At 47.7% G+C, this 15,908-nt stretch overlaps 1 long non-coding RNA gene across 3 annotated transcripts in view; it reads right to left on the bottom strand.

The window, feature by feature from the left end:
- LOC137856740 (uncharacterized) overlaps positions 1-3,907 on the bottom strand; it is a 51,414-nt gene extending 47,507 nt beyond the window's left edge. For 2 of the 3 annotated variants that reach the window (XR_011096751.1, XR_011096753.1), the window contains exons 1-2: positions 3,183-3,491; positions 368-2,933 (exon numbers count right to left, since the gene is read on the bottom strand). This is a non-coding gene — a long non-coding RNA (uncharacterized lncRNA). The other variant, XR_011096752.1, reaches the window with a different exon arrangement.
- Positions 3,908-15,908: the final 12,001 nt, after the last annotated feature.

The raw sequence follows: 15,908 nt of genomic DNA, 5'->3' as shown, positions 1-15,908 counted from the left end.
CGCTCCCGAGATGCCAGCTCGAGGTGAGATGGGCAAAGGCATCTCCCTGCCCTCTTGCCAGGTCTCCTTCACCATGGAGCAAAGGACGAGGGGGGCGTCACGGGGTGTGGGTGCACGTGGAGTGCAGGGTGGCTGATTTTAGGACTTTGGCTGGCCGCAGAGGGCTGGAGGAGTTGGCAAGTGGTGAGCTGGACCCCATGGGCACTGTGGACCCTCTGAGCCCAAAACCACAAGGTTTTGGAGGAGGGCAGACAGACGTGGGGTGCAATGAAATCCCCGCCTGCTGCTCTCCCCGGTACCATCATCCTGCCTGCGGGCACCCGGCTGGTGCAGAATTAGCCAGAAGGCAATTAAAGGAATCGCTCACCTGAGCTGGGTCACCTTCTGCAGGTGCTTCGCTCCATCGACAACAGAGGGAGCCCGAGGATGTCTGTGCTCCACACTCAGGCATCTCAGGCAAATTTAGGGTGGGATGAACCCAGGGCGAAACATGTAGCCACGCATTCAGAAGCCGGCAGTAGCAGGCACTAGAACATATTTGTGTGTACACAAAGAGGGAGGGAAGGCGTGTGTGCACCCTTTGGCTCCCCCATGACCCCCAAAACACCCTAAATCACCCTCCTCGGGACAGCAGGATGCAGCAGAACATAGCTCCTGCCCCGGATGCTCTGCTCCTGGCCACGAGCAGAGAGCGAAGATGTGGGTGCTGGGGGGTCTCGGCAGCAGCTCTCCAGCTCCAGCTCCTGCTGCCGAAATCTCCGGAGGGGAGGAAGATGGTATTTCCATCTTTTGGAAACCGAGCACTGGGAACACGCCCACACAGGCTTTGTCATAATCTCCCGAATTCGGTTAGAAGTAAAGAGGAGGCAGAGGTCAAAGTTTTCCTGGCTTAACCAAGATGCTATCAAAATTTAACCTCTTCCCTGCTGCCAGCAGGCAGCTCTCCCGTTCCCCCCCCCAAAAAAAAAAAATGTTGCACAACATCCAGGAACACAACAAACACGTGCTTGTCTTTGCAGCAGCAGCATTTCTCTTCTCCCCCTGCCCTGCATGCACAGCCAGCAATGTTTCCGACACCGGAAGGCTGAGCAGATTATATTGCACGACAGCCGTCTGCGGAGCGATGCAGTCCTGCATGCAGCATCCCCTCCGGCTGCTTCGCCCCATCTCACATGCTGGAGGAGATGAGGCATGAAAGATGGGCTTCCAGGGGAGCAGATGGGCACCTGTCAGCAGCCATACATCAAGAGATCGTTGCTTTGGATTGTGCATTTAAAATAAAAAAAATATAAAAAATAAAAATAAAAAAACCTTCTGCAAGATTTTCAAACACGTGATTCTCAGCACTGTGAAAAAAAAATAATAATAATTTAAAGTTAAAAATTGGCAGCTCTATTCTGTTTCTCTGAGTGAGCAACAGTGACAGTGAAACAGGCCAGCATCCCACCCTTATCACTGCATCCCCAGGAAAAACAGCAAAGAGGGGTCCATTTTCTGAGCTATTGTCCCCTGGCTGCACATGGATGGATGACCTGGAGAGCAGGAGCAGCAAAGTGATGAAAGACTGCACTCTGCATCTCAGCTCTGTCAATTCCCAAAGGGCTGGAGTTCATTCTGGTCCGCTGGTTGGTGGCCACAGAGATCCCGAGTCCCAGAAATCAATAGTGGGCTGCAAATGTGACATGGTAGTGGCAGGGTGAGGATGCTCAAGTAACTTTATCCTGCCCAGCAGACCTCCGGGTGGCCTCAAGGCTGTTTGCTTCAGCCCAGCTGTCTCGGAGCCATATGGCTGGTAGGGCATCAGAGAGGGAGATCGAATTTGGAGGCTGCAAAACATGTGGTTGTTAGCTTCCCGTGTCCCAGCTCAACTTTTGGCCTCCTCCTCTCATAATGAATTTCTCGGAGGTTCTCAGCGTTGCTCGCTCTTTCACAGAGTGCACTTCCAGCTACAAAAATAGCACAGACACTAAAACAATCTTCAGGAATCAGATAAGAGCTCCTCCCAGGAGGAAGAAAAAAGATCCCTTTCTTCCCTTTTCTTTTTTTGTTCTCTCCATTTAAGAAGGCTGCTATGTTACGACTGTAGGCTGTGATTTCCATCCTGAGGTGCTTCTCAAGAGCTCCCCAGCACCCTCCAGCTGAGCTGGCCACCCAGCTCCTCCCTCCTCTGGTCCTAATGCTCACTATCCCCTTCCCCAAGCAGCACCAGCTCTTGCTGGCTGGCATTCTCACATCCTCAGGAGTTCAATCAGCCCTCAGAGGGGTCCTGCTGGTCCTGGAGCCGCGGTGAGAAAAGCCCTGGGAGAATGAGGAGGGGAGAGGGGAGCAGAGGGAGCGTGGGACTTTGTGCAGTCCTTCTTCCCCCTCGCTGCTTCTCAAGGAAACATGTTGAAAACCATTCTCTTCTCTAAAATGGGTACTTTATAACTCCCTTATCTGCATATACTGACAGATAAGCACCCTGATATATGTCTGGTCACACTGTGAACTCCCTGTCCCTTGCTCCGTGTGTAAGTGTACGCACAGAAACAGACACCCACGAGCCAAAAAAAAAAAAAAAAAAAAAACAACAGAGCCTTTAAATCTTACATAAGTACAAGTAATTAACTAAAACACAGCAAGTGGTGCTGTGCAGCACCTTGAGTGGTCTCCCAGTTCATCCCCCAGCGCAGGGTCAAGTTACAGCTTATTGCCCGGGTCTGTGCTAAAAATACCCACTGGCTGAAATTCCAGTCTTCCTGGGCAACTGCTTCCCTTGACTCTCTCCTTTTCACCCTTCAAAGCTTTTCCTGGACTTGCATGTCCCTCACTGCTGTCGAAGCCCAGGGAACAGCTCGTTCCCAGCCCACTCACGGCACACATCTGGAGATGGTTACGTCTCCCACTTCGGCTCTGCTACGTTTGCATCTCTTTTCTAGGCAGGCAGTGGCAGTCTGGGGAAAAAGAAAAAAAAAAGAAAAAAAAAAAGAAAAAAAAAAAAAAACAGTGGGGACAATGTTGGAGGAAGCAAAGGAGGGGTCAGACAGAGAGATTATAAAAACAGATGAAGAACATACTGGACCAAAACCATGCACTGAAAACACAACCTGAATATGGCATTTGTTGCCATCCCCATGCAACACACCCACCTCCGACAGAGAGCGTGGCCTCTGCACAGGGCAGCACCTTGTGGCGTGACTCACCTCCACCAAGCAAAGCACATTTTCCACCCACGTAGCTGCAGCTCCTCTGCTGGAGGTGACCATGGCAGCTGCAGACAGGAGCATGCATCCGCCCCGCAGCACAGACCTGCCCCAGCAGCCGTTTGCATTAACACCTCTTCTCCACAGAGCACCTAAAATGCAAGGGAAGAGCAAAAGTAAGCAAGAAGCCATGCGGTGGGGATGGCAGAAGACAAAATATGCTGCCTGGATTCCTGGGTGTGCCACACTGATGCCCGCTTTTCCCTTTAACACCAGCGACAACTCATTGAGCCTTGAGAGTGAAGCTGAATTTACCAATACATGAAAAATTCTTGTGTCCTAACTGGAAGGAAAACACCGTCCACTGGAAAACCTCCATTTTAGCCTGCTTGTCCCTTACAACAAACCCTGCATGAGTTTTGCCCAGCTCTGTGTAGGAGAGCTGATGCAATCCCATCTCAAGGTGTCAGGGCCCCAGGTCAGTCCAAACACTTCTGGGAGCATCCCGAGCCCTTTTCCCTCCCCCAGCCTCAGAGACGCTGCTCCACATTTTTGCCTTACTATTTTCCTTGGCAGCTGTTTTCTTTCAAGCCGAGCTATGGCTGCGTTGCTTTTAGGTACTTAAATTCATATTCTTGATTCATTCCTTCCCTAATCACTTGGGATGCTGCGTTTTACAAAAGGGAGTGTAATTAATCTTCCAGGTTTGTGCATGTGTGATGAAAAAGATGTGATCCATGACAATTTAATGCCCCAGCTAGCTGCTAGACAATGGAAATCTCTGAGTTATACCCCAAAAAAGCCACACCCAGACTCACAAGGACTGTAGCAGCTGACAAGCATCTTTTGCAAACTCTTAAAAAGGAACATTTTTGGAGTTTTTTTGTTGTTGTTGTTGCTGTCATTTTAAACTTGGCCCCAAAAAAATGGTTGCAAAAGAGCAAAGCTGGTGATTTATTCAATGGACAAATGAGCTGCAGAAGCTGCTGAATTTCTCACAACATTATCAGTCATCTGGGAGAGCCACAGAGGTGCCTTTTGTAGGGCGATGGCACTCCTGCTCCCCTCTTACATGCATTCCTTGCAGCTTTGGTGGCGGTCCCACAGTCATCGTTGGCATCGCTCACAAACAGCTCCATCCCATCTCAATCACTCTCTTAGATGTTAACAGCCCTCTGATGTCCAACATCGATATTGGCTGCCCATAACAAAGCTGTTAGAGTGACATTTTGGTAGGAAATGGTGGGAAATCTGCAGCAATCAGACAGAGCTATAAAAGGTTAATGAAGATGAAAGGACAGTAAATGCAGAGGGAAAGCGCAGGCAGCCAGAGAGATTTTTGGCAAGATTTGCTAAGCTGCTGCCTGGCCACATGTTAATACATTTCCTGCATTTCCCAATCAAGCTGCTCGTTTCCAGTAGCCTCAGCAAATCTGTATCTCTGGGTGAATCAGGAGAAACGCAGAGCTACTGTGGGGATGGCTGCATTTGCAGCAGCTCTAGCCCATTAAAGAGTAAAAAGCTCAAGTTTCCAGATAGAGTTTGTGAAGAAAATTTATTTCATGTGGGTACTGTGCCACTGGGGAAGCTAAATTCACAAATGCTCCAGCCTGGAAACTCCCTTGGAACTGAAATATTAACTGTGGTGCTCACCTCGGGGCAATCTCTTCCCGAGTCACCTCTGTGTTTTTGGAAGGAAGGTGTTTCACTCAGCGTTATCAGGGGGCTGCTAAGAACAAGCGATGCTTTGGCACCACCAGGCAGGACAGGACGGGGCAGGACACTTTCAAAGCAGAGAGGAGGAAACTACTTAATTAGTCTCAATCCTCATCATGGGACAATTCTCATCATGGGATGCTACGCTTGCACTGCAATGCCCAGATTTCACTACAGGACTTTAGTCACTGCATTTGGAAAGCTGTTTAATGCTCTAATAGATGTCCTCATTACAATTTTCACTTGCCACCCTATTGTGCTCTTCACTCTCGCTCACCACCTAAAATACCCCTCCTTCCTCACCAGCACTTCAGGCTTTCAGAGGACCGCGTGCTCTTACCTAATCTCTCCTACCCTCATCCCATGTCGAGAGGGGTGCTTAGCTAAGCCATGCACATAGCTCGCTGTCAGCATCGCCGCATAAATCAGCCTCTGCAGCCCTAGCACGCTGCCGGTCCTATTCCCTGAATTCCTGCCACTCATCACCAGCGCCCTGCAGGCAGGTGCCGAGGAGGGGACAGGGTCCTGCTGGGTGGGATGGGACAAGCTGGGGACTCACAGCCCCTGTTCTCCCCAGCCCTGGGCACCTTGCACGTGCAACCCTGCCCTCCACCCAGCGGTTGTGCTGCCATCTCCTTGAACTCATCCTTCCTACGACTGTTCGCGAGAATTTCTCCACGCTTTTTCCAGCTTCCCCATCTCATTAAGGAGCAGGTTATTTTTAGCTGTGTTTACTCAGCTTAAGCGTTTCCAAAGCAAGCCTTGCTTTCTTCTGTTGCTCATTTCTCTCGGTTCCTCCCAGTTCCATAGCGACTGCAGGTTTGGCTACGCCGCATTTAGCACTGAGATCACTTAGGAAGGCAGCGCGTTGGGCCAGCTCTGCCACTAGCACCGTCTGTCACCCGGGAGACACCTCTTTCATCCCAACCACACGTCCTCCTGCAATTACCGCTGTCAATACTGATGTCAAGGGTACGTGTCGGCAAACAGACTTTGCTCACTGCTCACTCGGACCCGACACGGCTTGCCCTTTGGGGAATTTGGGCAATTGCTGCCACCTTTCCTATCTCCCACAACACTGGGAGCCTGCATGGCAAGACACTGGGGCCACCCAGAGCCTGGGCTGCACAGCCCTGGTGCACAGCAATCCCCACCCCACCCTGACACCAGCCTCGGCCTCGCCAGCCTCGAGATTTTTGTGGCTGTGACAAACTTTGAGCTGGCTTTCAATTTGTGACAGCTGCCGTGTCCATGTCGCTTTGAACTGGCTCCATGAGCAAGCCACCCCGACAAGGCAGCGTTCATGGGGCTTGCAGCCAGTCATGCTGCATCCCATGACAGATTTAATTGCAGATTAGAAATACCATAGCAGAAATATTACAGGAGATTTCAGATTCCAATTGTTTCCCAAATAAAATAGGAGCTGAATTTTATTTTTAAACTCCCAGGTGCTGACAGCCAATGTTTTGGTGTGAAAAAAAAAAAAGCTAAAGAAGCAACTGCTGCCTCACTGTGAACAGGTAACAACTTCCAGAGTTTAATCTTACACCTTAATTTGTTCTTAATATTCGCATCGCGGCAGCAGCCAGGAGGCATTATCAAGCTAAGTGCTCCTTTGTGTCAATACACAGCAGCAGAAAAACTCCCCGCCCAAACGAGCTGTGAGTGTTGTATCTGCTGGAAGAAAGCCACGCTCGCTCTTGTGCCATATTAACGCACTTTTAGCGACAGAACTGATTAGGATTACTGGTTTGGATTTGCTCAGATCGAGCTCTGTTGGGTTTTTAATCTTTGGGATAAGCTGTGGATAGAGAATTGGCTGTTTAGGTGCAAGGGCATTGCTGAGAAACAGTTCGCCAGCAAAATGACTTCGGTGCCTGCCCTGGCGGGTGGCAGCTGATAATGAAGTGCTAATCAAGGGGGCAGGGAGGGGATTTTTGGCTTTCAAGGAGCATCAGACATCTTTGCCTGATTTTGTCCCCACTAGCACAGAAATTAAGAGAGAGCTGAAGAATGTGCGCTAAGAGTGAAAATAAGCACCCTCCACTCTTCTCAGACTCAAGACGATGCTTGATAGAGTAATTACAGAGCCATCGCTGGCAAGCCAAGACACAGGGAGCATCGCTCGGGCTGTCTGAAGCTCACAGCTCTCCCGTGATATATTTTGATACGGCAGCCTAATGAAGTCTGGCAGGCCACACGTCCCTTCCATCTCAGCGGGGCTGGTGGGTGGCATCATGCTGTGGCTCTGGGGTCCAGTGCGACAGCAAGCTGCTCCCATCGAGCTGCTCTCATCTGATTCCACAGCCTCTGATGAAGGGAAATCCTCCCCGACGTGCCACAAGGGACTCTGCTGCTGCACCCCACCACTGCAATGCACTGGCACTCCAATCCCTCACCCTCGCCATCCCGCTTTCCTTAGGGCTGCCCTCAAACCTGGGACGCAGACTGCAGCCGAAGGATGTCAGAGCCGTGATCACTGGCCACTCTCAGCCTCAAGTCGATGTCCTTTCTAATTCTCATAGACGTCAGAAAGATTTATCTGGAGAGATCCTGTTTTACAGCCCGTGCCCTCTGGTGTGTTTGCTTTTTCTGCGCTCTGGGTTCACAAGCCGCTCAACCCTCCCCAAACCCTCTCCCAACCAAGCTGGGTGGCTATAAATTATAATGGACTGCAATGCACTCAGCTACAGTCCTGTCCATCATCTGTGTGCGGTATTAACCCTGTGAAACTTGGTCACCCAGATCTGTGTTTCCCCAGCTTTGAATCCTTATCCACTGCTAAAACCCTTCAGACAGCCGAAGAATGAAATGCGCGCAGCAGCAGGCATTTCTAAAGAAAACTTGATGGCTTTCTGACACCCGACACATGCAATTCCCAACAGAGTTAATTGAAGCTAATTCCTCAAAGGCTGAGATGAGAATATCCCCATAAATTATGTTCTTGCTTCATTCCAGACAAGAACGGCATGAATGCATTACACGCAATCCCTCAATTTACAGTATTAAAACTGGCAAGTCAATCAAGGAGACAGCATAAAGTCGCTTGAAAGCTGAAATTCATTTTCAGCCTCACTCCATCTATACTGCAACCTGAAGGGCTGATTTTTTAAGGACATCTTTCATATTTCCACACACAGTGGGACCCTTTTGAAATAAAAGAGCCTTCCCCGTGGGTTTCCTGTGTGCAGATCCCCTGGTTGGGGGATTTTTCTGGGGTGCTGGGTTTTCAGGGCTTTGTACAGAGGCATCTTTCAAAGATATCCCCAGAGACCTTTGGGTTTCCAAGCCAAAGAGAAAACAAGGCAGGATGGGCAGCACTACATTTCTTCTTCAGCTGCAGAAAGCCAGGGCTGATGGTCGGGGAGGGCAGGCACAGACACACGCGTAGGCTCCAACCTATAGCACTGCTACTGCCAATCTGCTCTCATTAGCAGAGTTATTTTTAAATCCTGTGTTTTTTGGACACACTCCTAATGACAAGTTATTTTTAAATGGCAGTCCAAAGAAATAAGCACATTTTGTGTGCCATTCATGTCGCTCTTGTAGGGACTGAAATATCACTGAATTATACTGGGGGGATTATGCAAATGAAATCCAGATTCCACAAAAACTGCCTGGCTTCTCTGTTGCTCAGAATCAGAAGCTTTGAAAATAAATTTCTGTGAACTTCTACTACCTTGCAGGATCTCTGGGGATGCAAAGGTTGCAAATGCTTTCAGGTGTGGTCTGTAGATGGTTGGTATCTGTTGCGAGACACCTGGGTACTTCATGTTGGATACTGGAAAAATAAATACCCACACGGAGCAAAGGTGAAAGCTTAGCTCAGATCAAACAGAAAGCCTGTGACAGAACTAGGATCTTCTGAGTCCCACCACGGCTGAACCTCAAAGCCATGCTCTAACTTGATATAAACTAATGAATCAGATTTTGGCATCATATGCCACAGGATAAATGACCCATAGGGCAACACTACTGTCTCCTTTTTTCATTTATAAGGCATCTTTGACATGTGTTATGTGGCAATTAATGTTTGCCCCAAGTTCAAGGCCGGCCATGGTGACCTTGTAATAATTCTTGCTGGAATTCATAGACTTTAGGACCCAGAGAGGCCTTAACGACTTTTGTCCTGACCTTCTGCATAGCAAATAACCCAATTCCTGCCTCGAGCCCATAACTCCTGACTGAGCTATGACCCATCCTCCGGGAGATATGCAGACTCAACACAAAGACTTGGATGATGGAAAACCCAACTTGTCCTTGGAACACTTGGCAAGGTTAGCTGCCTTCCTTCCTCGGACTCCTCCAGCTCTAATTAAGCTGACTCTCATTTCCATTGTAACTTATTCTGCTAGAATGAAACATTGACTCCTATTAGAAACATCTCCCATACGCAGGTGCTCCACGACCACAGCCAAGTCATCTCTTAACCTCTCTGATCAGCTAAACCAGAGGGTTAGCATCTAATCCCGTATTCACCACTGTAGGTCTGTACACGCCGTGATGCTGCTGCTCTTTAATGAGCTGCTCTTCAACGAGCAGCAGTTGCCACAGGTCAGCTGAGGTTCAGTAAATGTCCACATGAATGCCCTTCACCCAGAGCTAATGCAGGATTATCGTCGTGTCTATAGCCCAGCTCAGGAACAGCAATGAACTGGTGTGTTTTCTTTCACTTTTGTCTGTTTTGGATAGAACAATTCAGGAATGAAATATTCAGCTCAAGAAGCGTTAAATGCATTGACACAGCAGCCCAAATATATTTAAATATAGCAATACCTACCTATAAAAATAATGGTGACGTAAACACAGTTTTTAACAATTAAATGGGAAAAGCTGTGTTACCAGCTCAAACTCAGAGAAAAGAACCCACTTTAGGGAACCCCCTTACATTTTTACAAATGAAAGGTTGAAAAAATATTGAGCATCAGTGATACATGAGCAATATCATGTTCTGTTCCTCTATTCTACCCAAGAGATAACGTTAATCCTTTGATTTATTCACAGCGCCTTAACTAATACTGTAATAAATGGTATTGACAATTGAACTCACTTCTGTAAGAAATTCATTGTACTTGCAGCACATACAGTAAGAAATGCCTTCACACGCCTGTCAGGAGATCTAAATAAAATTAAAGAACTGAGAACAAAGGCAAATCAGATAGGCATAGCTGATTAGGAAATGTGACTTGCTTATACTGGGATAATTTTTCTGTACATCTAAGGCAGCAACCTGCATGTAAAGATACCATTCTTCACATCTTCTTCAGTTCTTCAGCTTAAACACATGAAACTTCAGTTCTTTGTTTCCCAATGTAGAGATGGCTGAGCTACTGACCACCATACAGCACTGGCTTTGAAAAGACAGGCAAAGAACTGAATCGATTTAATCTTATTAAAATACAGAGCAGTTTAACTATATTATCCCCAGTGACTTACTGATGGCTCAATTGCTGCTACAATCTATGCAAGGCTTCAAGTGATGAAACTGTATTTGTTCCTGCCTTGTCTCTCCTTTTCAAAACGGTCTCAGAGGTTACTGCTATCACTGGCTAATCAGCACTCAAAGGAAATAGTTTCAGAAGCAGAACTAGAAATGTCTCCTCCTGCATTACCAGTATATAATTAGGGGAAAGCTGCATTCCTTTCTGCTATATACACAAAGTCACACAAAGCAGTTTCTAGAAATGGCCTTAGCTAGGGTCAGACAACAATGATCATCTATAACTCAACCAAGAGCAGTCAAAAGAATTAATACCGATTACAGGTTATGAGCTAATTCAGTCATTCCTCTTAAAAATAAAAATAAAATAAAATAAAATAAACCCACCACCGTTGTTAAATGTTAAAAACAGAGCACTTGGCAAAACCGAGCGCTGCCAGCCTGCCACAAAGAGCCGTCTATTAGGCCCCTGTGGTGTGTGTGCAGCAAACCCACAGAATCAGCAGTCGCTCAGGATGGGGCACCAGCCCAGAACCGAGTTCATGCAATTTGAACACCGACCTATGATTATTCTCAGGGAATGGTGGCAAAAAGCAGCCCAAGGTTCCAAGGTTTGATTACAAAAAGAGCATAATGTTACATGAGTGCATGGCAATAACTATGAAAGTCCCAAACTGCTACAGCTACGGCATTTTCCCTCCAAGGGACATGCTTTAGGCAGCGAGGAGGCATGGGCTGTCTCCAAAAGGATGAAATCCTCTCGTCCATGGGGCAAGAGGGAGAGGTGCTTGTGGCTGCTGTGCAGCTGCCTTTCTCTCCATCCAGCCACACCTAGCACACGCGCTGGCAGCTCAGCTTGTTCAATCAGCAAGATAAATCATCAGCCTGAATGCTTTTGAAGTGTGTCCCAGGCAAACCACCTCGTGACGAACCCGCACCCACACTCTGCTAAGCTCCCAGTGCCGCTCAATGGGACCTCCAGGAGCTAGAGCACAGCCGACGCTCGTGGTGGAGGCTCAGCTTTTCAAAGCCCTTTGTTCAGCTGCCTTTCAGCAACCGCTAAGCAATTTGTGCTTGCACCCTGCTATTTGTTAAAGCTGGTTCAGGAAGGAAGAGGATTCAGTGCCTGTTTCAGATCAATCCCCTTAGAAATGGTCACTTAGCCCATGATGAAAATGAAGGACTCCCAGTTCTGGGAGGGCACAGCTCAAGTCAGAGCAATCCCTTTGAAATATCCCTGCAAGGTGATGAAAGAATGGGAGTTTTTCTGAGCAGAGGGGGATTACCAGTGCAGTCAGCGTCTCTGCTTTGTGGAAGCTGTTTGAGTCTGCGAGGAGAGGCTGAGCACAGGCAGCAAGATGCAGAGCTCCCAGCACAACATGACAGTGTCTGGAAAACACACAAGGGGAGGTCATAAAATGTCCGTACAGAAAACATTAATATTTTAGCGTATGGCAGAAACAAAATGCAAGATGCAATGTTTACAAATGAAGAGTTGCCCAAAGCATTTTGGTCTTTCAGTTTTGTTTTAAAAGGGCTGGGGTGCTGGGGGAGGAGTGGTGCTGTTTCCAGGGAATGCTACCCATTCTGCACCACGTAAATCAAAATTTGGAAGGGGAATGCTGGAGTATTTCAGCCACCCATGAGGTTTCTCTCACAAGCAATCCCCAAAGCTCAACAATGAGGCTTTCTTTCCTGAACTTTAAAATTAGTCTTGTTAAAGGCAGCGAGGGAGCAAATGTGGACAGAGAAACTGGGGACACACTTTATCAGGAAAGGCAAGCACGAGAAGCATATGGTGGGGAAGTGGATGGCACGAGGTGTGAAAGACATCTCTGTGAAGCTAAGGACCTCTGTACAGGGGCCCATTGATCACTCTGGAGGATGTGACACTCACCAGTGAGAGGAAATGGCAGGAAATTAAGCCCAGAAAGTGTCCTGGCCATGCCACTGTCACCTCCACAGTCAGAGCACGATCAGACCTAGATGTGGGAGTCACCTTGGGATAACGCCACGAGTTACCAGCAGTACACAGCAGCAGATAAAAGCAAAACCATTCCTGAGGCTTGTGCCATTAAAAAGAGGGGGTGACGAGAGGAGGGAGGCTAAAGGGAGGGCTTAGGAGGACATACAGGGTATTGTGCTTTGGGTAGATATAAGCTTCGTGGAACTTCAGAAACAGGGATCTTTATAACGACTTCACTGTATGCATCTCCTCTTTCTCCAGACCTTGACTCACCTTCACTTATTTTAATTCGCATCTCAAGGCCAGAACCAGCCTGCTACAGTCCTCTGGTGCACTACTCACACCTCCCACTCTTCCATGCCCACAGCCACCGTGCTTCTTTCTTCTGGGAAGGGGCTAATGTTGCAGCCAGCCGTTCTGACTGCTTTACAGCTCCTGACAAGATTTAGATCGTTCCCTGCTTTACCTCCGTGATGATGTGGCAGGCTGTGCCAAGAGGAAATCTTCAAAGGACTTTGTGTAATGTCATAGCTGAAGTGCTGCAACAAGCCAGATCTGGGCTCGGGATCTCCCCCGTGAGCTCTGCCTTGCGGACAGCCCTGCTTATTCCTCCCTTCTGCTGGCTGCCCAGGGAAGGCCTTCCACCCTTTTTCTATGTTATTTTTGCTGCAGAAGAGTGCTTAAATAAACCGAGCCATCAGGTGCCTCAACCTCCCACCTCCTCCTTCCATGCCTTCCACAAAAATCTGGAATTTCCAGAGGTGCTGCGAAGCTGCTGCAGCATCCTTTTCCAAGACGAGCGCACGAACTCAAATCTGAGGCAGATCAAGGAATCGCTGTGCATAGATGCCTCTTTCCAAATACCCGGTGCTATCGTCCAAGTCTTTTAACTGAGTCCAGCGTCCTCTTGGTGATTACCCAAGGCTTTGTTAGACATGCAAATGAGACACTCATCTAGGATCTTCTTAGATGAGGACTTCATGATGTGTTGCCTACCTTACGATGACAACGGAAGAGGTTTTTTTTTGCTTCTCTTAGAGACTGCTGAGTGTGCACGGGAGAGCAAGCCCTCAGAAACCAAGGTTTCGAGGAGCTGACAGCATTCCCGACTGACAGCACTCCAGTTCGCCTGTTCAGCGAAACCACCGTGAATGGCAGCGAGGAGCAGGCAGGCAGCCAACGGAGATCGCTGCCTTCTGTGCTTGCCTTCACCTTCCCTTTGTCCTGCAACCTCACCACCCTTCTAATCAAGCTGTCTGCTTTGGGGCTGCCTGCCTGTTTGTATATTATTACTCTGGCCTCCTGAAAGGGGCTTTGGACACTAGCACAGAGTAAGAAGGAAGGTGCAGAATCCATTTCAGAATCAGCATCTACCACACCCAGCGGCATCTGAAACACCAGCTTTTCCCAGCACTCACACTAAGAACTAGTTTTCCAGCTAACTGCTGAGAAATGTTGACATTTTGAAACATGTCCCTGATGGATTACTGCAATCAAGTTATGGGCATGGCACTATTTAGTAGTGTTTATTAGATGCTGCAATTCGGAATAGTTTAAACATTATCAATGAATGAAGCAAGCAGTTATTAGGTAACCTGGACACAGTAAATATTCAGTCTCTCCTGTTATTCATTCCCTCACCCCATCAATTTGTGATTTTAAAGCACTTTGTTAGGATGAGAGTATTCTGCTGCTGTAGTGATGGGAAGAGCAGTGATCGGGAGATGGAGGAATTGGTAGGAAGGGAGGAGTAAGAGCTTGGGGTAACTCATGAGCAACTGGCAGCTCAAAGGCTGAAACTGCCAGACCCATTTTGGAAGTGAAATTTTGCAAAACCTAGGACAGTACCCTTGGAAAGGTGAACTGGAGGATCCACTGATCTGCTGGCATCAAGGCAATCCAGTTCTGGTCTTGGGTGATAAAGGAGCCTGAAATCCCAAATGCTCTGCATGGACAGCAAGATCCATGCACCCAGCACTGTGTAGAGCTGGCCCCCAACGCTGCACAGCCTGGCCAGCACAGTGCTACACCCACACCAATAAACCTTGCCCCATGCAGCTGTATTCTGCTCATCCCAGAGCCAGCTTCAGCTCCAAAATCACAAGCACAGCATCAGCTTGCTCCAAAAGGCCAAGACTTCAATGCCAATTCTCACGTTTCTGGAGTTGAAGATGGGCTCCCCCATACTGCATTGGAGCATTATTTCCACATGCTGCTGGGTTTTGCCAAGCCATTCTGCTCATTTCTAGGAGGATCCCACAGGGTTAAGGAATTAGCCTGGGGCATGGGAAAGTTGAACTTCATTCCTTGATCTGCCACAGAAACCCCAAGTGCCACTGGGCATATCACTCAGCGCCTGCACTCGGGTCTCCTAACTGTAAAATAGGGATAGGAACCCTGCAAGGGTGTTGGCAAGAAGATAAACGTATTACCATCTGGGAGGTGCAGTGATGCTGAGATAAGAAGGGCCATGCAAGAAACTTAGATAAACAGTTTCAAAACCCTCAGCTTTTTGGTGCCTTCTCTTCTGCACATGATGTAGTCATTGATTTCACATGGCCAGCTTCAGTCTTGTTTGTTCATAACTTCCAAAGTGTTAGAGGTTTCCAGCCCAAGTAACAGGTCTTCCCTCAAATTTCAAAATACTGTGATCTTTACAATGGCAGGGTTCACCCTACATTTTAAAGGAAGCAAGCAGAAACCTCCAGAACACTTTGAGGCCAGCAGACCTATGGCTTTGGGCTGTGAATACAAGAACATCTGTGTCTTTTCCCAATGCTATCTCAGCAACCTCAGCGTTTCCCCTTGGAGCACATCAAGTGAAGCCTCTTGCAGAAATGCTACATCTCTATTGACTGCAAGATTTGTTTTGCCCATCAGCACTTTTTAGGAGCAGGAGGAAGAATTATAGGAAAGTCATTCCCCAGCAACCCAAGAAAAAGAAATCCAATTCTGCAAATACTTTCTAGGATCAGTGGTTTAAGGTTTCATAGACTCTGAAGAACTACGAGATGACATGAAGTCACTGCAGGAAGATGTAAACAACCCATGAAAAAAACATTGCATTTCAAAAGATAGGGTACTTCTGAGGCTTCAGCATTCTAAACAGAATTATCTGATGCCAGCACTGTTTATTTGGTGTCTGAGGTCTCACATGCAGGGCAGCCACAGCTTATCAGAGAAGAGTTGTCACCCATTTAGAGAGAAGCTTTAAGCTAACAAATTCCTCAGCTCTGGAGATACTGACCACATGTGAGAACGGGGATGGTCGGGTTCATTTTCTACTAGGGAAACAGCAGCTGGCACCACTACCTCTTCTCTCACGATTAGCCCCAACTAAACAACACAAGGAAGGAATAGATGAGTCAAGCTGGAGTCCTAACACCATTATTCCAATTATCCAATGTGAATATGTATAAATAAACAGATAAACACCAAATAGATGCCTTAACTTCAAAGCTTCACATTACCCAGCTGAATTATCCTACTTCCACCCTAATAGAAGATGCTTAAGAGAATAAGAAGCTTTCAGTCACGTTCAGCAAGACGGTTTTCATGCACATTCATGCACATTGCACCTCAATCCAGCAAGAAAATGGTGTAA

Source organism: Anas acuta, chromosome 5 (assembly GCF_963932015.1).
Source record: "Anas acuta chromosome 5, bAnaAcu1.1, whole genome shotgun sequence".
NCBI lineage: Eukaryota > Metazoa > Chordata > Aves > Anseriformes > Anatidae > Anas > Anas acuta.
This window is presented reverse-complemented; position numbering and strand designations above follow the sequence as displayed.